The 26,020-nt window shown below is 36.7% G+C and overlaps 1 protein-coding gene across 9 annotated transcripts in view; it reads left to right on the forward strand.

Moving 5' to 3' along the window:
- Lrrc4c (leucine rich repeat containing 4C) overlaps positions 1-26,020 on the forward strand; it is a 1,301,043-nt gene that overhangs the window by 1,255,053 nt on the left and 19,970 nt on the right. For 5 of the 9 annotated variants that reach the window (XM_042275785.2, XM_042275787.2, XM_006985100.4 and 2 more), the window contains one exon: positions 11,885-11,936. The gene's annotated coding sequence lies outside the window, so the exon portion shown is untranslated. Of the gene's footprint in view, positions 1-11,884; positions 11,937-24,229; positions 24,297-26,020 lie in introns of all 9 variants that reach the window. The other 4 variants (XM_076570133.1, XM_076570130.1, XM_042275790.2 and 1 more) reach the window with 1 other exon arrangement.

Here is a 26,020-nt window from a genome sequence, read left to right on the forward strand (position 1 = left end):
AGCTCGGTTCTCAAGTTGATGCTTTAATTAACTGCCATTGCTTCCATCAACCATCATTAATGAAATGTAGAATATAGTGAGAGAAAAATAAAATTATTTAAAAGGGGATTCTTGTCTATATTTTAATTATGGTATTGAAGTAATACAATCTGCTAATGCCATTATTTTAAGGAAATTGTACTTTTGTGTCCTACTTCTAAAATTATTTCTTAGGCTGAATTTTACTTGTGTCCTTATATGAAATTTTTCTGTAAATATCTAATATGAAGTTATATAGTGATTCAAATATTCAGATTAGATGCAATCGAAAACTTTTAACTCACTTAATATTAAAATAAGTGTATTCCCCAGTAAAGACCTAGATGCTGATGGGAAACCTTCCAACCATGGATGTGCTGGATTTTGTTTGTCTAGACACTTCTATTCTATTCCTCTCACCGCCCACTCCTAGTTATGACTCTCCTTTGAAGGCTCATGCTACAAGGAGATAAGTGAGAACTGAGAAGAATAGTTTTTCCCTATTTCTGTCTAGAGTTGAGACCATTGTCATGATCTTGGTGACTTGAAAGTATTATGGCGATTTTTATGTATTCATTAGTGACCTACCTTTGACTGTTGACTTCTACATGGATTATCCCAAAATGATAGTAATGGTCTCCTCCTCATGATATTACATATCACTTCTTCAGCTTGCAAGAATCCAAAATCATTTTCTGACTCCTGGTGTGCTGTTTTCTTGTACTGTCAGCTTTTCTGTACGGGATACAAATCTCTTCCAAGTTTGCTTGGCTTTCTGCTATGTGTGATACTCATTTGATATCTGTTCTTGAACTCTGTCAGCAGAGAATTGAACAATACTTTCCTATCTCATCTCTACCAGCTGAACCTTGTTTTTAGTCTTGAGAGGAGAGACACTATTTTCTTTATAGTAGAGTTGGGTACAGTAAGTCATAACTCACACAAGAATCCTTAATTTAGTAATATGACAGTTCATTTCTAATATACAGGGAGTATACATGTACCATCACCTACATTTGTGGGTGAACTCCTAATATAACTGTCCACAATCCTATTAATACATTCTTGGTATACCTGTGCCTCTGTTGCATGCAAAATATTTTGAGTAACCACTTATAACTATATGCAGTATAAATGTATAAGCCCACTGAAAAGTATCATTTACTAGATTTTATTTCCTTGGATGAAACTTATTTTAACATTCTGATATAAATAAATGACAGGTGTATAGGTTGAGCAGCAATTTTTTGAACATATAAAAATATTTCTTATTTTTCATCATTGCATTGAGGAAATGTTTGACTAACAGATATTAACCATTTTTCTTAGTTCAGGAAAGAAGACAGTAAAGAAGTTACACAGTGAGCCCTATGTACAAAGCTTACCTTCTCTGAAAGGAAAGGTAGAGTATTCAAAAGACGACAAAGATAAACAATGTTATTTCAGAGAAAAAAATGTAAGAGTATACAAGTAAGTGTGGGAGAATGATAGGAAAATTTGTGAGGCTCTGTGAGAAGCAGGCATTTGTATGGAAGCAGTTCAAAATAAAAATGTTTGAATATATAACATTGAATTAGATACACACATACATACACATATTTTACTCTAGATAAACACATCTGGAGAACTATCAAATTCTGTAATGAAAGTTTGTATATTTATATATTTGAGTCATCCTCCCTTGGGAGTCAGGAAGGATCTACCGCTTCTCCTGGGGAAGGGTTCCTGTTCTCATCCAGTGAGGTTTCATTTTCATTGGGTCTCACAAAGCTAGTCCACACCAGGCTGTTTGTGACCTTGCATCAGTGTTCTTATTTCATTTGTAGACTATTCTTAGTTTCTGCTAATGAGATCACTCAGAGTTCGCTTTGAGTATCACATCTTAATCACTTGATTTTTGCAGACGTTTCCTTTCTCCAAATAAACTCTTCAAAATGCCTGCGATTTTGTGCTCATTAACCTGGGAATGGCTTCTCTAACTCCAATCTGAAAATTCTCTCAACATCTGATACTATTGTCCTGACCAGTATTATCTGAGCATTAATGACAGAGTATCTTAGACTCTTTCTGGTGTAAAAATTATCAGGAACCAAATTTCTGTGAGCACAGGGATTTTTTTCCCCTTTGTGAAGAAATAGACTTTGCTTTTTACAGTGTAGCACAACAAAGAATCATTAAAGTCTACTGTCTGCTTATTTCCTTTGTATCATCAAATTATTGTGTGTTCAAAAAGATGTAAGTAACACAGCAATGAATAAAATAGTGAGTAAATTAAGGGATTAATGTTTTTCTCTGGAGGCTTTTAAAAATGACCTTTTCCTACTTTTACTCAAAATTGACTCAGTGTTGGTCTCATCATGATTTTAAAAATTCTCCTTTAAACAAATGTAAAGTTAGAACTAAACACCAGTTTAAAACTCACCAAACAGGGCTGTGATGAAGTCCTTGGTAAACAGCATTACCACTAGATTTCTGACTAGAACACCCATGTAAAACTAGGGCATGGAATTTCATATCTGTAAGTCCAGTGGTAAGGGGTTGATAAAAGGTGAGACAGGTAGATCCTCTGTTCTGGCTTGCCATTGGTTCCAGCCAAAATGGAAATGTCAGGGTTCATTGAAAGATTGCATCTCCAAAATATAAAACAAAACTACAAAACAAAAATGAAACAATAACAACACACAACACACACACACACACACACACACACACACACACACACACACACACACCTCCCTGAAGAACAATACAGGAAAATACTGGAAGTCAACTTCTGGCCTCCGAAAGTACACAAACAAGCCAACTAGTCCAAATCTATGTTCTGATCTCACACATGTGCACAGACATGCGAAACTATGTGTGTGCATGAGCACAGACACATATTGAAAGCATTACAAATCATTTTGACTTAGTCATGGATATTAGGTTTATTATATTTATTTATAAGCAGTAACTGTGTGACAAATGGAACTAAAAATCACCTGATTCAGAAGAACTGTAATCCTGAGGCAGAAAGCACAGCCCTTTTCTTCTTCCCCTTGTCAAATTTCTCATCATATTTTATTGGTATATTAAAATTTCTCTGCTTCTTATGTGACAAAAGAACAGATGACTGACCAATTGACAAGTTGAACACATAGTTTTTGGTAAATATAATTAATGAGGTTGACATTATTTCAAAATATTGATCTTATTTTAGATGAGTTTGACATACTTTTAGCAGGAGAAAATCTTTGCAGATTCTCTGGTGTATCTGAGAGTACAATGCACAGGAGAACTACTTGAAATCAGCAAATCATGGCAGCCATGTCTGCTTGCCTTTTTTCTCCCCCAGAATCCAAGAAAATACCATAAGCTTCCAGTTGCAATTGGTTATAATAGCTGACTCAACCTGAAAAGGTGGCTTCCGTCAAGAGGACTTCACTACGTGAACCATCCCACATTGTCACGGCTTATCTTTACTTTCAATGAGCTACTTAAGAATGCTTCAAGACTCATTTTTCTATCATATTTTAAAATTAACCATGGGGGAAGATTGTACTTGACTTGAAATCATTTTTTTGTTCAAAGATATAGCTATGAGAAATGGTATTATTTTGATTAGGTAAATCTATTTATTTATCCAGAAAAGATCTTTAAAGTAAAAACAATCTAGAAGATAGTTCTTCAGTGGTTTAGCATGGGGCGTGCACATGCCCCTGAGACACTAATAGTTGAAAAATTAGGCTCTTAAACTTGGTTAGCTCTTTTCCCAGAGAGATTTCAGTTGTGTTTTTAGCAGAAAGAAGTATAGAAATCCCTGACATTTCAGAAGTCTTCACATGGGCTAAGACTGAGATGCCCCTGAGACCTTCAATGGAATGGCTAAAAATCGAACAATATATAATTGTCATTGGGTAAGACAAACTTTTGGAGAAAAGTTAGAGATGACATAAATCACCAGGGATTAGGAAGGGAGCCAAGCCAAAACAGAGGATATTTTCAAAGGTCTAATAATGGCTAGGGAGGTAGAGGTGATCCCTTGATGCAAATACTCTGGCAGGCATATGGGACAAGGCAGTGGTGGTTGGGGAGCAAATGATATTTAAACAGCTGCACTGGTAGGTGGCAGATGGCAATTTTTTGGTTTCTCTCATCACCACCCCCAAATATGATCCCTAAGCAAATTTTCTCAACTCTACTGCCTAAAGAAAGTCCCAAGTTTCTCCCTCTTTCTAGTCTTATCATTGCCACCATAGAGCATACTGTTTTTCATGTGGGTTATTGATTCTTTAATCAGTTGTTACTGATTAGCGTTCAAATGTCTGAACCAAAGAATATCATTTTCTAGTGTAAAGTGCTCTAAAGGCTTTCCATTGCATACAAAATGCAAAGGAATTTTTTTTTTTCTGTAGCCTACAACACCTAGTTGTCTGGCGTGGGTCAAATACTAACCTCATGAATATCCATGGCTGAAATGTGTAACTTGTAGTTTTAACGTTGTTTGAAAAAAAAAATCTGTTTTTACACACAACTCAACTGTGGATATAAGGTCTTTTGGAATGCTTCATGTAGTTCCCCAATAGAATACAAATGGTGCTATGAGTTACAGTGGAAGAGAAGAAGACAATCTAAAGGTGGATGGATATCTTGTAGCCTAGTATTTATAAGCTGAGGAACAATGGAAGCATCAAGGTTTATATATTTGCTTAGTATCTATCATATATACTAAATTTATTTAATTTAACATCTGTCTATCATCTATCTATCTATCTATCAATCTATTTATCATTCTATCTATCTCTATTGTTGTTGTTTTCTTTCTCTTTGTTCTTGGCTCTTTTGTGGGCCTGCCACCACCACACAGCTCTCAAATTAAATCATATGCAGGGAGACATTCTTACTTATGAAAGCCCAGCCTTTGTTTGGCTTATTTCTTTTTTTTTTCTTTTTTTCTTTTTTTCCTTTTTAAAGATTTATTTATTTATTATGTATACAGTGTTCTGTTTGCATGTATCCCTGCAGGCCAGAAGAGGGAGCCAGATCTCATTACAGATGGTTGTGAGCCACCATATGGGTGCTGGGAATTGAACTCAGGACCTCTGGAAGAACAGCCAGTGTTCTTAACCTCTGAGCTATCTCTCCAGCCCCTTTTTGGCTTATTTCTATCCAGCTTTTCTTAACTTAAATTATCTGTCTATGTTTTGGCTCTGGGCTTTTACCTTTTGCTATTTCTGTATATCTTTTCTTTCTTTCTTCCTTCATTGCTGATTGTGTAGCTAGGTGGCTGATTTTTGACATTACCTCTCCTCCTTTTCTTGCTCCTTCATCTCCTCTTCCCAGATTTCTCCTATTTGTTTTCTCTCCCTGATAGTCCAGTCTATTCTTTCTCCTTTCCTGCTCTTGGCTGTTCAGCTCTTTATTAGATCAATCAGGTGTTTTAGACAGGAAAAGTAGCACAGCTTCACAGAGTTTAACAAATGCAACAAAAAAGAATGCAACATATTTTGTATAATTAAACAAATGTTTCAGAACACAGACAAGTATAACACATCTTTTTTTATTTTATAATTTAATTTAATTTTACATATCACCCACGGATTCCCTTGTCCTCCCTCCCCCCGCTCCCCACCCTCCTCCTAGCCCACCCCCCATTCCCATCTCCTCCAGGGCAAGGACTCCCCTGGGGATTCAGCTCAGCCTGGTATAAGACATCTTAAAATAATATCTACACTTTATCTCTGTCTCTTTACATATATACATACAGACACACACACACACACACACACACACACACACACACACTCACACACACACAAAGGATAAGTATGACATTTAAGGACAACATGTTTCTAAAAAATTTGAGCCTGTAAGTTAACTATTATATCATCTTGGAATATTTTTCTTCCAGATGATTTGATGCCTGAATTTCTTATTGTGATTCTTGCAGTTGTATGACCCCTTTTCTGAAGGATCTTTCCAAATAAATCAAACTAAAGTTTCCTTTTTGTTATTAACTCTTTCATCAATCTTTTGCTTCCATCTCAGTACTTGTTTCTGAGTGATAGATTATCGAAAACTTTTGTTTATTATCTAACTAACCTCCTTAAAAGTTAAGTTTCATGTGATGTGAGATGGCACATCTATCAAACTCCCTGTAAAATTCCCAGTGCCTCAAGTGATCTCTGGTGTTTAACAACCATTCACTTATGTTGAACATGCAAATTAGGAAAGTAATCAATACTTGACATTAGTGTAGTAATGTTCTAGAACTAGAAATTTAAGAAGCAGATCAGGTGCTCAGTTATTTAATGTTCAGAATAGTAAGTTTACAACAATAATAATAATTATATAGAACAACTACACTGGTGGAGAAGGAACAAAAATCCTTTAACATATTTGACATACTTATGGAGATGTATGTTGTCTTGAAGTTAGGTTGGACACTTTTACCAACGTAGCTTGTTATATAGAATATAAACTTTTAGAAGAAAAGACTGGAGTTAAATCTGAAGCAATGATGACATGAGACTGAGTACGAGTCTGAGTTTGGACCAACGAGTCAGTATTTGTATTGGCTAAGGAGGTGGCAGTCAGAGTCTGCCAGTATACGGGAAGAAGGACTAATGACATCGGAGAAAATCTGAGTGTATGCAAAATCTACAGCTCTCACTTGATTTGGCAAGGAGAATACTTGGCTCTCTGATAATGTAGATATAGCCATATTCTAGTCGTTTCCATCAAGAGGACATAATCATTTCTAACAGGGTCAAATTGGAGTAGGTTTAAGTTTGAATGTAGTCATTTCATTCAGTCCTTTGTCAGTAACATTGTTTCTATGTAGTGTTACGCTGGCATGGAACAACTACCTCATATAGCTATAAGGGATATACAGCTTACCTTCCCTCATGGTACAACTTTCTGTATCCTATTCATCTTATCAGAAGCTTAAGAAACATTATGACATTGTCTTAGTTTGACTCATAAATGAAAGATTATGTATCATCTGAAGCGAATAAGTATCATCACAGAACAACATTAATTAGGAGGAATCTGGGTGAAAAACTGGAAGCCTTCTGAATTTGTTAGAACTGAAAATCTCTTGAATTTTCCACAGGTTAGAGACAATTCCAGTGAAACACCCTTGGGAACTCTTTGTGACTCTTTTATGACATTAGCTTAATGATAACAGCCAGAGACACATGGAAATCTGATCTGAGGCTCCCAACCAGTTCTGAGTTCCCTGAGAGATGGTTGTGTGAGGCCTTCTCTACAGGGTAACCTGTGTCATAGAAGAGGTTTTAGCATTTTTCATCCCCTCTGACTTTCCACTCTCCCCTAGGTCCTCTGTTGTTATTGTTCAGTGTTTTGAAAAGGAAGCACTGTAGGGTCAGGAAAAAGGCCCACAGAGTGTTTGTGCCAGTGGATATAAATGTGAAATTACTGTTTATAATTCACAGTGGCATACTTTGTGTCATTTATCTTCACTTGTGTGAGGAGTCAGATAAGTCACTCATGACTCTGCTAGTCCCCATCCATCCTTCATCACTACACTCATGAAGATAAATGCCACAGCTATCATGTGTCCTTTTAGAGTAAAGATTAAGATTAGTTAGCACTGAGGTTAGCCTGATGCTATTATTTAAAAATCAAGAATACTCGGTGTGTACCATCTCCTATGCTCATAGCCCTTGGTCTGGCTCAGCATTATCTGTTCTAGAAATGAATGTGTAGTATCTGTATGTTGGCCCATCTATACATACCTTTTAACTTCAACTGAAAATACCATTTTCAAGTAAATGCAAAGCACAGAGCTATGAAGTGTCAATGAATGGGCTTACTAATGGGAGATAGTTTTGCTTAGCAAAGTGATCAGGGACAAAATGAACAAAGAAGTCTTTGTCTGAACAAGTTACATGTGAAAGGATGAAGTCAAAATAAAAGTGAGACTTTAAATTTGAGATGTGATATTTGATAAACAGTATGGATTCCTTGGCTTTATGAAACAAAGAGGTGTGTCACCAGTGGGTTGTAATGCTACTGCGAGACAAATGGGTTCTTAGCTTTGCACTAGAGGACCAAACTATAAGGCAACTAAACAATAAGACTCCTTCATCATTCAATTGCTGAATTGGTTAATTCTAGAAAATAGAAGACTTTTCCACACTCATCAACATATTGCCTCTTTATTACCTTCTTTGCTGCACACAAGAAGTAGCAAAAGTATGAAAAGGTTTTGCACAAATTTGAACTAAATATTACTAATATGATGGCTTATCATTGGAATTTATAGTTGAATAGTTATTAATTAAAAAATAGGGCCATAAATTTAAAAAAAAGTAAGGAGGTAGTACATGGGGAGGTTTGCAAGCAAGAAAGAGAAAGGAATCAAAGATATAATTATATTGTATTCTTCAAAAATAATAATAAAAATATTTGACCTGTAAATGTGTAATTTTTTAAAGTTCTCTGTCATAAATTTGTTGTACCTAATTTTTCAGTTCAAAATCGGGATGCATTTTCAGCTATTGCTTTTTCCCTGTATATGATTTTTTTATTATTAAATAATTGATTTTATTCATTCTCTGCTTCAGACACATTTATTGAACACATACTTACCTGGAAGTCAGTGGTTTGTGCAGCACATGGGATGAAATGCATTACCTGTCATGACTGAGTATGTAGCTGAATGAGGAAGGGAGATTCAGGAGTAGGTGATCATAATGGCTTCATAAATATAATTTTTATTTTTTATTCTACACTGGAGACAATAGTGTTTTGTTTCAGAGAAACACAAAAGTATATGTTCATAAACCTTACAGAAAATTGGAATGAGTCATGGCAACAATGCCTCCTTTCCTCTTTATCAGTTCAGATTGAAATGTCTTGTAAGGCTGAATAAGGGACAGAGAATACATGGATACTCTAATGGCTAGGTGTAAGTTAGCATGGGGAGGGAAGAATACCATAAACATGGGAAAATTAGCAGATTCTCAAATTTAAACAAAACGTGAGCTCGAGTGGTGGCACCAGAGCCATGGAGTTCTTGCATGATCACATAGTCATGTGAAGGAAATTAAGGTAGAGAGAGTATGCTTGGCATGTTGAAGGGAATACAAGAAGACATGTGGCCAGGAAGTAAGAGCAATTGAGGTAGGAGGTGGGGATCAGAGACGTAGAGGTAATACAGAATACATGTAGACTTCTGGACAGCTAGAATGTCATTGACTTTATTTTGAACATTGAACAGAGGAAAATATAAGAGAATGTTAATTTTGATAGGATTATGTCTTTGTTTGAAGAAAAGACTGAAGAGAGGTGAAGACAGGAACAAGGAGTACAGATATTGGACCAGTCTATAGAACAGCCCAAATATCCAAAGGAAAAAGAAATGGATATGCAGTTAGTTGTGGAGCTATCCGGAAGTGGCTAGAATCTTTTTGTATTATATTAACATCCAATAGATGTTAGACATAAAGCAGATTAAATATAAAAGTGACAAGGGCAAAGGTAAGAAGTATGACACCTAGAATAGAAGTAATAAGTGTGATGATGGCCTAAGTTACTAAGAAAATAAATGGTCCCAACATAATGCTTTGTACATAACATGTTATATAAATAAATAGGTTGCATTGCAACTATTAAATATTTTTAAGGAGAAAATTGTGTAAGAATCCACAGTTTTATAGTGAAAACATTAATTGTGATACTTTCAAGTGATGGGCCTACAAAAGTGGTTATATATACTGATCTGAAAGCTAGTTAAAATTTGGGCATGGGTGCATTGGGAAGGGACAGCTGGGGGGAGTGGGAGGAGGATGAGAGGGGGATCTGTGGTTAGTATGTAAAAATAAATAAAAAAATTCTTAGAAAATACAATGTTTGTCTTACTGAGTCAGAGAAACTTCAATAATATAATAATATCTAGTCTGTTAATTTCCCTCAAACTTTAACAATTTCATTTTCCTTTTTGGATGAATAAAATTTCATTTTGTGTAAAAAAATTAAAAAAAGAAAGAAAAAAAACTAAATAAATTATAAAATATTAAAATGGAAAAATAATTTAGATTTTCAAGTAGTGGTAGATGGGATCTAAAGCCATTGTAGAGTTGCTTAGTTTGTGAATATAGACCAAGAATGAGTCTAGCTGTCTAGCACTGAGACACTCCAGGGATCAGTAGTCTAGGAGGGAAGACATTTGTAGGAGGCACAGAGCACAGTGACCACTGTGGGAGAAGGAAAATGAAAAGAATAGTTTTCTAGGAGTCAAGTGTGTGGTGTTTTTCAAGAAGTACTGAGTGCTAGTTACTATGTCAAATGCTACTGAATTTCAATGAATATGAAAACTGAGAATTCATTACTTGTTTCAGCAATAAATGCAGTCTCTCTTCTTTTATATTTTTATATTACCTTCACAGCATTCTTGCTCTTTTCTGTGCTTTTTTTGAGGCATTGTTAGTACCATGATCATCAACTAGTAGCTAATGCTTCATATGTCCTGTGGAAGGATAGCCAATATTTCATATAAAATTGTGATTTGCTAGCAATTTTTATCAAGTTGAGTTTACATGTTTTTAAGATTAATAACACAAAATTCCCACCCTAACACTAAGATCTATTCCACTTAAAATCAATTTGATTTGCTTAATGGTAATGTTGATCGTTAGTAGTATATTACTTTGTAAAAGGTGTTTAGTTTTTATCATCTGTTCCAAATGAAGTTATCATACACAATAAAATTCTGAGCTTTGAAACTTATTCCATCAGCTATCAGGTTATTTTACCTGTTAACACCTCCTTTTTTGAGTTAGCTAAAGTCCTCTTCTTCATTTTCTCCTCATTGCATGAAGATTTAAATATCAGCCCCCCACCCTAGTATTCTCTCCTATCCTATTATCAATAAAATTCTTCATGACGTCGGGGCTAGAGAGATGGCTCAGGGGTTAAGAGCACTGGCTGTTCTTCCAAAGGTCCTGAGTTCAATTCCCAGCAACCATATAGTGAGTGGCTCACAACCATCTGTAATGACAACTGGTGCCCTCATCTGGCTTTCAGGGATACATGCAGGCAGAACACTGTATAATAATAAATAAATCTTTAAAAAAAATTCTTCATGATGTCAATATCAATTCCAATATTTGATCTTGATTTGGAATTGTGTTATTTCCCTATCTACAATTGCCTGTGTTTCATCTCAGTACAGTTTGTCTGTACCAAATACATTTCCAAACTTGAGATAGATTACTGTATTTGTTAGGTATAAAGAATATTTATTTTATTTCAATGACACTCAAGAAACACAAATTCTGTCATGTAGTGTCTCATTCCACATACTGTGTGGCCCTCAATCTAGATTCTAATTTCCATTCAATATGTATAAGAGTTCTTTAAAGAAAAATCCATGTATTTTTTCCCTTTGTTTTGTATAGGAGGAAAAAAAATGTACCCAAATGAAATCTGTAGCACATGCTTATGTCAAATTATTAATATGCCATTTGGCATTAATAATTGAATAGTGTTTAACTGTTAACTGCTCATCTATTTTTCGGCATTGGCTCTTTTGATCCGTGAGGTGGTTATGATTAAGACACTGGATCAGAAGGAAAATGTGACTTGCCTAAGTTCACAAATCTAATAAGAGGAAACCAAGTGTGGATTGCAGATCTGATTCCAAACGCATGTTTTTATTGTCATTAAAAAGTGCATTATTCCAAATGGCCAGTGGTTAAAATAGCTGCCTTGGCTTTCTGCCCAGAGCTGTGTTAAAATACAGTGGTGACTCAATAAATATTGTCACCATTGGTATCTTTGTTGTCGGTCATGGCAGATCAGGAAATGTTCTAAATTGGTCTAATGGATATGTTTTATTTTTGTTTTTGTTTTTTAGGTTGGCAAACACGTTGCCTATTTTCTTCATAGAGACCCCAATGGAGAACAAGGTGGGTGATGATTCATACTAAATGGTTCCCACAATATGCTGAACACTACAAGGGCAGCTAACATGAAGTGGCTTATTATCTGCTGTCAAATCTGCTAACAGCAATGACAGACATTCCTCGCTAGAGCAATTTGTAGGAAGTCCAGCCACTACAAAAGAGAACTGAATTAAAAAAAAAAAAGCCACAATATAGCAGAAAAGACCTGTTCAGTGATTCTTATTTGCTGATTCTGTGTAGGTTCCCCTTTGCCAATTTGAACCCAGTTTCATGCTCCCTGATTCAACTCCAGAGATAACTGGCCTTGACATTCAGTTCTCCTGTGAAGTCCTCTTCCTTCAGTACATTGTACAGAATAATTTGCATAGGTCTTGGGTTCTTATCCACAATTGCTTATGTGGGTCCTCTCTCAGTGCAGCCCTGAAGCCCCTATCTTACTCCCTCCTCTGAACAGCCATCACACACACACACACACACACACACACACACACACACACACACACACACACACACACACACTCCTTTATTTTCTGCCTCAGCACAGCACCCACAGATGATAATCCTACTTACATAGGCATAAGGCTGAGAGGAAGTAGGTAGAACACTGCCTCTTTGCCTCTTTTGGTACATTTATGCATCCTTTTGTCTCACTAAATTGTAATCTCCTTGAAGGTGGACACTTAATCCACTGCCTATGTATCATGTTAGTCCTCTATAACTGTATGGTGACCAATTAGTGCCTTACTCTGGGAAAGACACATAATTAAAGAAGGGGATAGCAAATAATATTCCTGTCTTCCCTGTCACTTAGCACAGGGACTGATACAGTGTAGGTAAAAAACGACATGTTTGCTTAGTGAAAGAGGGAAGAAATGAATAAATCCATCAATCAGATGGTTCTCTGTGGCCAAATTAAAAAGCAGACAGAGAGATCCTGATGACTTCCAATCATTTTTTTTTTCCTCAGGCCACCAGGCATAATGCCCTAAAAATGTTTGTTTATTTTGGAAGGCAAAAGCTGATCTGAAGCTATTCTCTTTATTTTTATATTCAAATGCCTATAAAACAAAAAAGCACCAGAGACCTATTCATTGCTCACAAATGATCTATGGGGTAATAATGTGCTGGCTTTTCCAGCTGCGCTGCACTTTGGTACTATCTTGGGTTTAATTGAAAATATGCTGTGACCTTGGTTTTGTTCACTGGGCGTAGGGGGTATAATTGGCATGAAGACTCTGAAGAATTCTCTTTTCAATGAATGTCATTTGGTTAATTTGGGGTTCGCCTGAGGGAAATAATGTGTGAAGTCCTGTAAATACGAGGTGCCTTTTATTCACATAGCATTAACATGAAGTTAACAACTTTTTTTAAGTCGGCATTTTATTTTGCAAAACCTGTTTGTTGAATCCTAAATGCTATCAGTATGATAATAGTATTGTCTTTAGCAGTCTCATGTTTCATTATAATTAAATAAACAGCTTGTGGATTGCAGTCCAAAAATGTCTTTACTCCACTCCTAACTTAAGGGGTTTCCATAGAAACCGTGGGCAGCATGTTTAACTGACATTTATTGAGCTTGAGGCTATATGGAGCATTGATATCTCTGTTTTTCTCCCTTGCATTATCTATGCACTTCTTCTTTGTTTTATTAAACTCTTTTAAAACTTAATTTGCCCCAAGTCTACTCCTCCCTCTCTTCCTGCCCTACCCCCATCCTCTCCCACATTCGCCATTTTCCCCTTCTCTGTCCTTCTCTATCTCTTATTAGCATTGAGGAAGTAATTTGGACTCAGTTAGATTTAACAAATGCAATAATACTAAAATGGACCCTGATACTTAAGTGTAATTGTGTTATTAGCTGGAAATGCTTTTCTTCAAAAATAAAAAGAATTGAGAGTGAAGTTTACCAATGTAATACATGCTGGCAGGAAGGAACCTTTGATTGCTGGTTGAAAGGTTGTGGTGCATGGATCAAGATCCACTTTCTTCTCCAGCTGTGACTATGTCGTGACTTATTCAAGCAAGATGGAAATTTCTTCTCACTTTCAACATTCAGAACGGAGTAGAACCACATTTTGTTTATATTATTACAAGAGAATAGAATAGTTGATCTGGAGGGGGGGAAAAAAAGGAAAAACAAAACAAAAAACCGTATCATGTACCAGCAACTTTGTTGGATGTTTTTGTCTAACTATGTGAAGCTTCACTGAAAGACATTGAAGCTGGTGGCTCAAGATTCAATCTCACCCAGACTGATTATAATACCTTGGATAAATGTAGAAATATGGTGTTTTGTTTCATAATAACAACATGAATGTAGACACATCTAAGCGATGAGTTTTATGAAGATTAATAATGCTTCTATGCCTTGTGACACTGGTCTGTCATCCCAGCTACTCAGGAGGCTAAGGCAAGATTGTCTCAAGTTCAAGGCTTATCTGATAGAGTGAGTTCAAGGCCAGCCTGGAAAACTCATTGACACCTTGTCTCAAAACAAAAAGTATAAAAACAGAGTAACCGGCTGGTAATGTAGTTAAATGGTAGCCCACAGGATCTGGATTAATATCAACTGAGAGAGGTGGGGTGGGGAAGAATTAAAAAATGATGAAGAGTGAATGCAGCAGTAAATTATAATACTGTTTCTCCTTGGCTTAATGGACAATTTGCAAAGGGAGTGGTGTTTTATGCAGAGTTTATGTAGCAATTTGTAAGCTCAGTACATAAACAGCATATACATATTATTGCAGTTCAAGGGAAAGATTTAGATAGACTAACTGTACTACTGGAGATCAATGACAGATTTGGAGTATTTGATTCCTCCTCTGTATGCAAGGATCATGAGTCTTATTTCTTGGAACTGTTTTCAGGAATAGGCAACTGTATGTATAAACTACTTATCTTCTACCACAGAGTGCACTATGAGCTTTAAATTCTGTCACTCTCACTCTCCCCATTTCCTGACGCTTTTCCTTTTTAATAGGAATTTAAAGTAAAAAGAAAAAATGAACCATTACCAAATTCAAGTTAATATCTATAATCTCACAGTTCATAAACTATCCTAAATTAGCATGAAGGCAATGGCAGAAAAAAACTGTTGAGTAGGATACACAATGGAGGTTCAGAGCTGATAACGATAACAATAAGATCCTAGTATCATGAGTGAGAAAGTTGACTTTATCCTGTTCCACAGGATCCTTTTCAAATGTAAGAGTCTCAAATTCATTATTGCTAATGTTGGTCTTCTTTTCCAAGGGTTTAGGGTTAACTCTACATCATAGGACTTAGAACTCATCATTCTGGTGAAGGCAAAGGAAGACACTTTGTGGGATATTTGGCAAAGGCGAAAGGAAAGGGTAGATCTGTTCATCTCTCTCACACCTGAGTCCAGATCCTCTTTTATGATCCCAAGAAATGTGTCAATGAAGCCACAGGATGGACAGGGTGTTTATTTTGTGTAGTGGTATGTGTAAGTGTCTCTTGTTGGATAAGAAGAGAAAGAGTAAAAAGGAAATGCATTTTTCTTCTTCCTTTTTTTTAAGAGTCAAACAGTTTAAGTATCATTCTGACATGTTCCTGGATAACTAGGGCATTAGGAAGAACTGTTATGATGAAAAAAATGAGGAAGTATGGCTAGGACCAAGTTTGATGAGACATGACTCTTGGAAAGAGCTGTTGCTTGTAGACCATCTCGAAGACATTCATCTCTAGGAAGACACAAATATAAAAGATTAACTAGAACAAACATTGCATGAAAACATCATTTTATTGATTGTTGGTATTGGTACTCTTTGTGCTGCTGTTTGCCTGTACTTGCCTCATTAAGATATTCCTTCTGTATTATATTTGGGAGAATTGTCTTAAGCCACATTCTCCATTTTCTGGATGACAGTTTATTTAAGGTAGATACCAGAATGCCTGAAACCACCCAGCCAGCCTTGCAGCCAGTACTGCCACTCAATGCACTGCAAACATATAAACCAGTAAGAATGCCCTGGTAGCCCCTCTGTCACCAAACTCTCTTTAATCAGGATTCCTCACATGTATAATGTGACCTGTGATTCCACTGCCAGTCATATGAGAGAGGTTTAACTTCTTTAGATAAAAAATTAATTAAAAATAGAAACTTCTAATTTGTTATCCAGGAGTTAAATATAACTACTTGGTTGTCTTCATCCTAGTTGATCTGTTAGAAAAGAGTTTATGCTGTTTAAGAGTGAGCATCTCTGAAAATTGCTCTTTTTTACTCTAACCACACAAGTTGATGTGCCAACATAGTTGAATAAACTTCAGAAAGGCACATTGTAGATGGAGAGCTACAGTAAATGCCTGTTGAGAGAGAAAGAAACAGCTGTCTCCAAGGACAAACCCTCCCTCATAGGTTACCCAGTCCCAAGTGGCCAAGGATCAGCCCTAAACACTTAAACATATAGATGATGCTAATTGGATGGGTTAGGGTGTGTGTGTGTGTGTGTGTGTGTGTGTGTGTGTGTGTGTGTGTGTGTGTGTTTGTGTGTATGACAATAATGATCATAGAAGAAGACATAGGAGTTGATGGAAGAAATGGGAAAAACTGGAGGGTAGACACAGAGGGATAGAATGGATATAAATACAACTTATTCATGTATAAAATTCTCAAAAATGTGAAAAACTTAAGAACTATGAAAGAAACACATGGAAAATACAGAAATGATTGTGGAAATGTTTTCAGAGATCTTTATATAAAACATAAATGGTGGGTCAGATTTTATGCAAAGACAGCTATTTTCCAAACACTGACATTTGGATTTTGCATGTGTCTGCATGTCTATTCTATCTCCAATAGCATGGTAGTTGCATCTTTGAAAGTGTGAATATGGAATGGAATTCAGGATGGATAGCCACACCACCTTTTCTTTCTTTTTGTGGAGATTTTTGCTTACTTTTCATTAAGCTTTATCTTTCTACTTTGCACTTGGCATAAAAATAAATCATATATCTTTTACCCTTTGGTAGAGAAAGTTTGAGTTATTATATTTTAACATAAAACCTGGAATATCTATATTCAACACTGCCTTGTGCTTTATAAAATTATTTCCATTCTTTTTCCATTGCTTATGTGTATGCAGTGTATTGTGAACACATTCCCCTCCTTCATTATCTTATTTCCTCTCCCACAGCTTTTGACCCACTTATTCTTCCCAACCAGACAGTTCTATTTCTAACCCCTTCTCGTTTTTTCCCTCTTATGTGTATATGTGTGCATGCATGTGTGTATGGATGTGTGCATGCATGTGTGTATGGGTGTGTGTGTGTGTGTGTGTGTGTGTGTGTGTGTGTTTGTGTGTGTGTGTGTGTGTTTGCCAGCCATTTGCAGATGGTCATTGCTATTGTGATCCACAATTGCTGTTGCTATGTCATGTCTAGGAGACAGCATTTTGTAGTGATCCTCCCCACCCTCTGGTTCTTTTTAAGACTGAATCATTCTTTCTAAAATGAATCCTTCAGAGAACAAAGACAGATGGTGGGAAAAGAAACCAAGAAGGAATTTTTATCTAAAGTAAGAAAAGTAGGTTAACTACTGATGATTTAAGGAACAGCATACTCCGGCCTCCTTATTCCTTGTTCCTTCCAGATGCCAAGGGGCACTTGGTTGTTTAATATTTTTCATGCGCATGTCTAATTGTTTCTCATGGCATATTTACTACATGGTGTGCATTAGAGGAACAATGAATGCAGAAAAATACAGGGTGTTTTTACTTTACATGGTACTGTGCTAACCGAAACTCATTAATATTAGAACTGAGTCCTTAGCTTGCAAGGTTCCATGGTAACTTGAGAGCAAATACAGGGCTATGCAGAGGCGGAACTCAGCTACATCCAATATGCACAACCTAAGACAAACATGACACAGAGTAAAAGTAGGTCTGTCTTATAAACAATAAATAAGAATCCAGTTTTCAGATGCCTGCATTTTCTGAATGATTCCCTCTGTTGTGATCATTAGGGTGAAACAAAGAAATTACTGATTCCAGTCATTTCCATTATCTGACTTGTCATCACCAAGGTGTCCTCATTATGCACTGTTAACAGGGTTGAGGTTACTTGATACCAGTTTCCAGTTCCAATTAGGAAGCCATCCCTGCTATCTGCATTCTGATTAAATGCGTTGCCTGGAAATCACAGAAAGAGTCTATTCTGTTTCCTCCCCTTGCTTAGATCTCATAAACACAGACTCAATTAAAGAGTTTCCTTATCAGGTTTTTGTGGGTCATTTTACAGAATTTATTAAAGTCCTAAGTCATGCTGAACTGGAAGACTGTGGCTTACAGATTCACTAAGAGTCTGAACTAGATATCCAGGACTGTTTTAGACAATGAAGTACACAGAAGTCAGAGCATCTAATAACATGGAATCTTGAGTGCTGGAGAAATTTAAAAAAAATGAACCTACAAAATGAAACTTTCAAATTAGATATCAGAAAATCATAACATTATATGTGCTGTCTTTTAGGATCATGGGACCTAGTCCAGACCCCTATTGTTTCAGCGGCTTTGATGGAGGACACTCTGTTAGTTCCCTAATGCCAACATTTACTACTGCTTTCTTACGGTGCCCTAAATATATTCTCCTCAGTTTCTTATCTTCCTCTGACACAAAGACAAGCCAATTCCCTCAACTCCTTGTGTACACAAAATGCTACATTGTGTGTCTTCTCACCACTTGGTAGTATTCCATTCCCCTTATCTTGTATCCCACTAAACATCAGCACATATTACTAATAGATGTCAGCTCACACCATATTCTGCCTTGTGTTCATATTTATTTTTATGCAGTCTCCACCCAAATAGTATTTATTTTCAAACTTGCATATTTCTCCAAATTTTGTTCCTTTCTTACTAATGGTGAAGCTATAATGCAGTTCAAACTTTTCTAAAGTTTAGTTTAACTCCTTGAACAGTCACCTATCAATTATAGTGTGCCATAAAATCCTTAACAGGAAGGTGGGCCTAAGAGGCAATAGATGAGTATTTTGCCTGGCTCCCAGTAGGCGCTCAGCAACCATTACAGAAGGGCAATGTCTGTTTTTCTCTTCCTTAGAATGTTACCATTTTTCTCATTCAAATCAAGATATGCTACCATATCTCAAGTCTGCATCACCTTCCTGACTTCACAAATGATGCTAGTTCTATTTGAACTAATAATTATCCACTAAGGACACACTCACTCATTCAGGGTAGGGCATGGCATTGGTTTATGACTCAATCTTTTATGCTAGGCTTTTTTTTTGGGGGGGGGGGGGTTGTTTCAAATGATCAATGAGAAAGACTTACAGAATTGCAGGAATTCCCTCTAGGTGTTGTGTTGGTAAACATACTTAGACTTATATATTAACAGAGCTGAAGGGAAATTTCAAATTCTCTTTTTCAAAACACTACCATAAAAAAGAATCCTAGGCATCTTTAATGATTTTTGCTAGGGGTTAGATATATGTTTTGGCTACTGTCTAGGAAATTAGGGCTATGTACTCTTTAATAATGAACAAGGAAGTAAGCACTCAGTAAATGTTGAAAGGTGGTTTTACAATCTGAATGACTCTGTTTGCTATTTATTCTGTTCAGCTTGCCTCACATAGCAATTTAAATTGCATTACTCATTACAAAAATCCATATGCCTTTTGGGTGCTATTGTTGGCTTGTTTGTTTTTAGCTTATGGAGACAATGATGACCTTGGCACAAGGCATTTCCTAAGGATTAATGAGCAGTTGGGGGTTAATGACTATCAATTCCTCCTAGCTCATCATCAATCCAAAGTAAGCATAGACAACAAAGCCATTAACTGCATTACTAACTTTCTGAAAGCAGATTCTTCCCTGCCTGACTTGCTAAGGCCTTTTGCTCAAGATGAACTTGTTAGATTTTTCAAAAGCTGTCACTAACCTGGACAGGGACAGAAAGTAACACACACACACACACACACACACACACACACACACACACACACACACACTCATACACACACACGAGAGAGAGAGAGAGAGAGAGAGAGAGAGAGAGAGAGAGAGAGAGAGAGAGAGAGAAAGAGAGAGAGAGAGAGAGAGAGAGAGAGAGAGAGAGAGAAACCAATTTTTCTTGATTGAACATATATGCCATATTTTGAAGTACATACACATGTGCAGATATATGCATGTACATCAAATTAGGGGTAATATAAGACAATATAAGAATATTTAGTGTCTGTGGTGTAACAAGAGAGCATCATGAAGAGAAACATAACTTTCTATGCTTTGATAACACAATCTGAGGTATGTGGACTTGTTTTGTCATCTTTCTGTTCTCATTCTCTATCCTCAATTTCAAGGTCTGAAGGGATTCATCCATTTCATATCCACGAAGGATATACTCTGTGTCCATCTTCTGAAATTATCCTTCCTTCAACATCCTATTTGAGGGTTGTTTTTTAAAATAGACACTGGGCTTTTAGTTACATAGTTTTTGAAATACCATTTTTCCATGATTCTTATCACACTATTGTTCTTCACTGACATTAAAAATCCTAATATTTCCTCATTTGCCATCAGTCATGGTCATGGACCAACATCCTGAAAGGTAAATAAACATTAATGCAATTATGAATGAAAATATCCATTGAGTAGTAAACTATACTAATATGAAGGAAAGCTATGAAATAGATGCAGCCACATTTCTCGCCTGTTGAAGATTCGCCTGTATCTTATTTTGTCTTTCTACATTTTGATTCTTTTATTGTGGTAAAGGTGTGACTTGGAATAACAAAATGACTGGAACATTGGTGTTTAAAATATAAGGCAAATATGTGCGACACCATGGCAGTCTACAACTCAAGAACCTTTCCTAGAGACATATTTCTTGAAAACTTGTTGAGCAACTGGATTTAATCCTTTCCTCTCACTCACAGGAGTCTGTAGTTCTTCCCACAATAGCAGTAAGCATACTTATAAACACACATAAGTAATACATAGAGAGATCCTAGTTCATTAAATTATTTCTAGATCTCTCATATATCCTGTTAGACTGTAGTCTAACAAATATGTGTGCAGAGATCTCATTCTCTGATGAGGCAATGATAAAGTTGATAATTTCTTTGTAAAATAATTACATAATCACATTTAAATAAAAAGTCACATATAATTTCAAAGGGTGTACACATGGTTTGAAACCCACCAGCAAATTTCTTGGGAATCCATAGAGTGTATTATAGCTTTTAATTAAAAACCAAATAATTAAATAAAGCTCACAATAATGAATCATATTATGAGGACTCAATAGAATGATTCATTTAAACATCAGATTGAGACGGTCAATATTCCCATAGGCTTCTATAGAAGGACTTAAGCATTCAGAAATAAACAGAGAAAACAATGTAAACAACAACAGATATTTAAATGCCCTTCTATTTTTTCTCTATATTAACTCATTTATCGTAATAGTAGCACAGTATAAAAACCAAGACTAACAAACATTTGGGAGTTTCACAGATAGACACTGCACACATTTTTATCTCTGAATTATACATTTATTTTCCCTTTGTATTTGCTTAGTTGTTTAAAAAAACTGAAAATTGATAACAACCAACTTATATGATAGATCATGTCTTCATTTTTCATCCACTTGATACACATACATTGAATTTACATGATGCTGTAATGCATACTAGGTAGGGAATTTGGGATATAGGTCATCTGCATTATTTTTCTTTTTCTTTTCTTTTTTCTCATATAATACATCCTTACCACAGTTTCCCCTCCCTCCATTCCTCCAAGCTCCTAGCTCCGGTTCCCCTTTCCCCAAGATCCACTCCTGCTCTACTTCCCTTAAAGAAAAAGAACGAAAAAGAAAAAGAGCAGGCCTCCCAGGGATATCTACCAAACATGGCCTAATAAATTACAATAAAACTAGGTACAAAACCACCTATCACGCAGGAGGAAAAGGATCCCAAGTACAGGCAAGAGAGTCAGAGATACCCTTCACTCCCATTGTTGGGAGACCCACAAGAACAAACAAGCTACAAAATATTAAGGTATGTGCAGAGGACCTAGCTCAGACGTATATAGAATCCTTGTTTTTCACTCAATTTTCTGTGAACCCCTCACATCACAGCTTAGTTGATTCTATGGGCAATGTTCTTGTGATGTCCTCTATGTACTAACTCCTACAATCATTCCTCCTCCTCTTCTGCTCTTTTATAGGTTTGCCCTGGCTTCACCTATTGTTTGTTCCTGGGTCTCTCGATCTCCTCTCACAAGTTGCTAGATGATGCCCCTTCCATGATACTTGGGCTAGGCAGCAACCTACAAATACAGCAGAATGTCATTTGGAATGATTTCATTGACTATTTTTTTTTCTTTTGCCAGTTGTGTTTCATTCTATCCTGGGTCTCTGGCCTATGTCACCTCTGGTTCCTGGCCATGCAGTGTCAGGTGTGACCTCCCTCTTCTGGCATGGATCTCAAGTTGGATTAGTCAGTGAATGGTTGGTCTCTCTGAAAAGTTGTACCACCATTACCCCAGCACATCTTTCAGGCAAGGCAGACTGTTAAGTCAAAGGTTTTATGTCAGGTTTGATGTCCCAGTCACACTGCTAGGAGTCTTGCCTGGTTATAAAAGATGTCTAGTTTGGTCTCTCTCCTTCCATCCCTCGCACCTTAGCCTGATCTCTTCTGTTCCCATCCCCACCTGATTCCAGTCCACCCGCTGCCTTACAGAAGCTTTTCAGTTTCATGAGGTCCCATTTTTGATTGTTGTTCTCAGTGCCTGCGCTATTGGTGTTCTGTTCAGGAAGTTGTATCTTTTGCCAACATATTCAAGGGTATTTACCACCTTCTCTTCTATGAGGTTTAGTGTGTCTGGTTTTATGTTGAGGTCTTTGATACACTTGTGAGTTTTGTGCAGTGTCATAGATATGGATCAATTTGCATTCTTCTACATGCTGAAATCTAGTAAACCAGCACAATTTGTTGAAGAAGCTTTCTTTTTTCCATTGAGGATTTCTGGCTTCTTTAACAAAAGTTAGGTGTCCATAGGTTTTTGGATTTACATATGGGTCTTCAATTCGATTCCATTTATCCTCCTGTCGGTTTTTATGTCAATACCATGCAATTTTTATAGTAATAACACACACACATGTATGCATGTACATATTAATTAAAAAATAGCTCTGTAGTACAGCTTGAAATCAAGGATGATCAAGGATGGTGATACCTCTGGAAGTTCTTTTATTGTACAGGATTTTTTGAGCTATCCTGAATTTTTAATTTTTCTATATGAAGTTGAATATTGTCTATTCAATGCCTGTAAAGATTTGTGCTGAAATTTTGGTGGAAATTGTATTGAATCAATAGATTGTTTTGGTGGGATGGTCATTTTTACTATGTTAATCTTTGAACATGCAAGCTTTTTCCATCTTCTGTTATCTTCCTCAATTTCTTTCTTCAAAGACATGAAATTTTTGTCTTACAAGTCTTTCACTTGCTTGGTTAGGGTTACCCCAAGATATTTTATATTATTTGCACCTGTTATGAAGGGTACTGTTTCCTGATTCCTTTCTCAGTTCATTTGTTGTTTATATGTAGAAGGGCTTCAGATTTTTGTTGTTGTTAATCTTATATCCAGTTACTTCGCTGAAGGTGTTTATCAACTGTAGGAATTCCCTAGTTGAATATTTATGGGTTGCTTATGTAAACTAGAATATCTCAAAAAAAAAAAAAACCCAAAAACAAAAACAAATCAACAAAACAATAGTTTAACTCTGTTCTTTCCAATTTGTTCCTTCTTGTTTTCTTTCAATGGTCTTTTTGCTTTACCCAAAACTTCAATTACTGTATTAAATAGATATTGAGAGAGTGGACAGCCTTGTCTTGCTGCTGATTTTAGTGGAATTTCTTTGAGTTTTTCTCTATTTAATTTGATGTTGGCTATAGGCTTGAAGTAAATTGTCTTTATTACATTTAGGTATGTCCCTTGTTTCCCTGATCTCGTCAAGACGTTTATCATGAAGAAATGTTAGAATTTATTGTGGGAGTATCTTTGTGAATTTCTGTGGGCCTCTCTAGCACTTTGTTTCTTCCTTTTCTCATGTGGTCTTCATTTACCATGGTCTCCTATTCCTTGTTCTCCCTCTCTGTTCTTGATCCAGCTGGGATCTCCCGCTCCCACAGGCTCTCTTTCCCTCACCCCTTGCCCTTCATTACTCCCACTATTGTTGAGGTTGTTCATGTAGATCTCAGCCATTTCTCCATCATTGGGCGATCCTCGTGTCATTCTTGGGGTCCTGTTTTCCAGGTAGCCTCCCTGGTGTTGTGAGTAGCAGTCCAGTCATCCTTATTCCACCTCTAGTATCCTCCTATGAGTGAGTACATACCATATTTGTCTTTCTGAGTCTGGGTTGGCAATGGTCTAGAGACAGCCGGAACTGACCTACTCTGGTGATGGGATGGCCAAACACCCTAATAGTCAAGCCAGAAACCCCATCCAAGGACTGAGGAATCTGGATGCAGAGATCCACGCCCCGGTGGAGCTCCGGGAGTCCAATTAGCGAGAAAGAGGAGGGTTTATATGAGTGAGAATTGTCGCAACCAAGGTTGGATAAAGCACAGGGACAAATAGCCAAGCAAATGGAAACACATGAACTATGAACCAAAAGGTTGAGGGGTCCCCAACTGGATCAGGCCCTCTGAATAGATCTCTGAAATATTCGAAGGCCACCTGGCAAAACATCTCAATTGTGCTAGAAACCCCATCCAATGACTGAGGGAACCAGATACAGAGACCCACAGTCAGGCCCCAGGTGAAGCTCCAGGAGTCCAATTGGTGAGAAAGAGGAGGGTTTGTATGAGCGAGAATTGTTGAGACCAAGGTTGGAAAAAGCACAGGGACAAATATACAAATAGGAAACACATGAACTATGAACCAATAGCTGAGGAGCCCCCAACTGGATCAGGCCCTCTGGATAAATAAGACAGTTGATTAGCTTGATCTGCTTGGGAGGCATCCAGACAGTGGGACTGGGTCCTATACTCAGTGCATGAACTGGCAGTTTGGAATCTGGGGCTTATACAGCGACACTTGGCTCTGCCTGGGAGGAGGGGACTGGACCTGCCTGGACTGAATCTACCCGGTTGAACTCAATCCTCGGGGGAGTCTCTGCCCTGGAGGAGATGGGAATAGGGGGTGGGCTGGGGGGAAGGTGGAGGTGAGGGGTGGGGGGGAGGGGGGAAAACAAGGGAATCCGTGGCTGATATGTAAAATTAAATTTAATAAATAAATTTAAAAAATGAAAAAAAAAAGAAATGTTAGAATTTGCAAAGGCTTTTTCATCATCTAATGAGATGTTCATGTGTTCAGTTTTTCTTTCAATTTGTTTATATAGTAGATTGCATTGACTGATTTTTGTATATTGAACCATCTCTGCATCTCTGGGATGACGTCTACTTGATCGTGATGGATGGTCTCGATGTGTTTTTAGATGCAGTTTGTAAGAATTTTATTGAGTATTTTTGCATCTATGATGCAAATGCAATGAGGGAAATTGGTCTGTGATTTTCTTTCTTTGTTGAATCTTGGTGCAGTTTGGATATCAAGATGACTATAACCTCATAAAATGAATTTAGAAAAGTTACTTCTGTTTCTGTTTTGTGGAGTAATGACATTAGCTCTTCTTTGAAGGTCTGGTAGAATTCTGTACTAAAACCAACCATGGGCTTTTTCATTGTTGTTATTGTTGTTTTAGGTGGTGGAATTTTTATGACTGGTTCTATTTCCTTAAGGGTTATATGTTTGCTTAAATTGGTTATCTGATCTTGATTTTTTATATGTATTTTATATAGATATTTTATATAGAGGGAAAATTATCCATTCCCTTTAAATTTTCAAATGTTGTGGAGTACAGGTTTGTAAAGTATGACCTAATGATTGTCAGGATTTCCTCAGTGTCTGTTGTTTTGTCCCCTTTCATTTCTGATTTAGTTAATTTGGATATTTTTTTCTCCATCTTTTAGTTTGCTTGGATAAGAGGTTTTCCCATCCTGTTAATTTTTCAAAAAATCATCTGTTTCTTTTATTGGTTCTTTATAC

This window comes from Peromyscus maniculatus, chromosome 4, assembly GCF_049852395.1.
Source record: "Peromyscus maniculatus bairdii isolate BWxNUB_F1_BW_parent chromosome 4, HU_Pman_BW_mat_3.1, whole genome shotgun sequence".
NCBI lineage: Eukaryota > Metazoa > Chordata > Mammalia > Rodentia > Cricetidae > Peromyscus > Peromyscus maniculatus.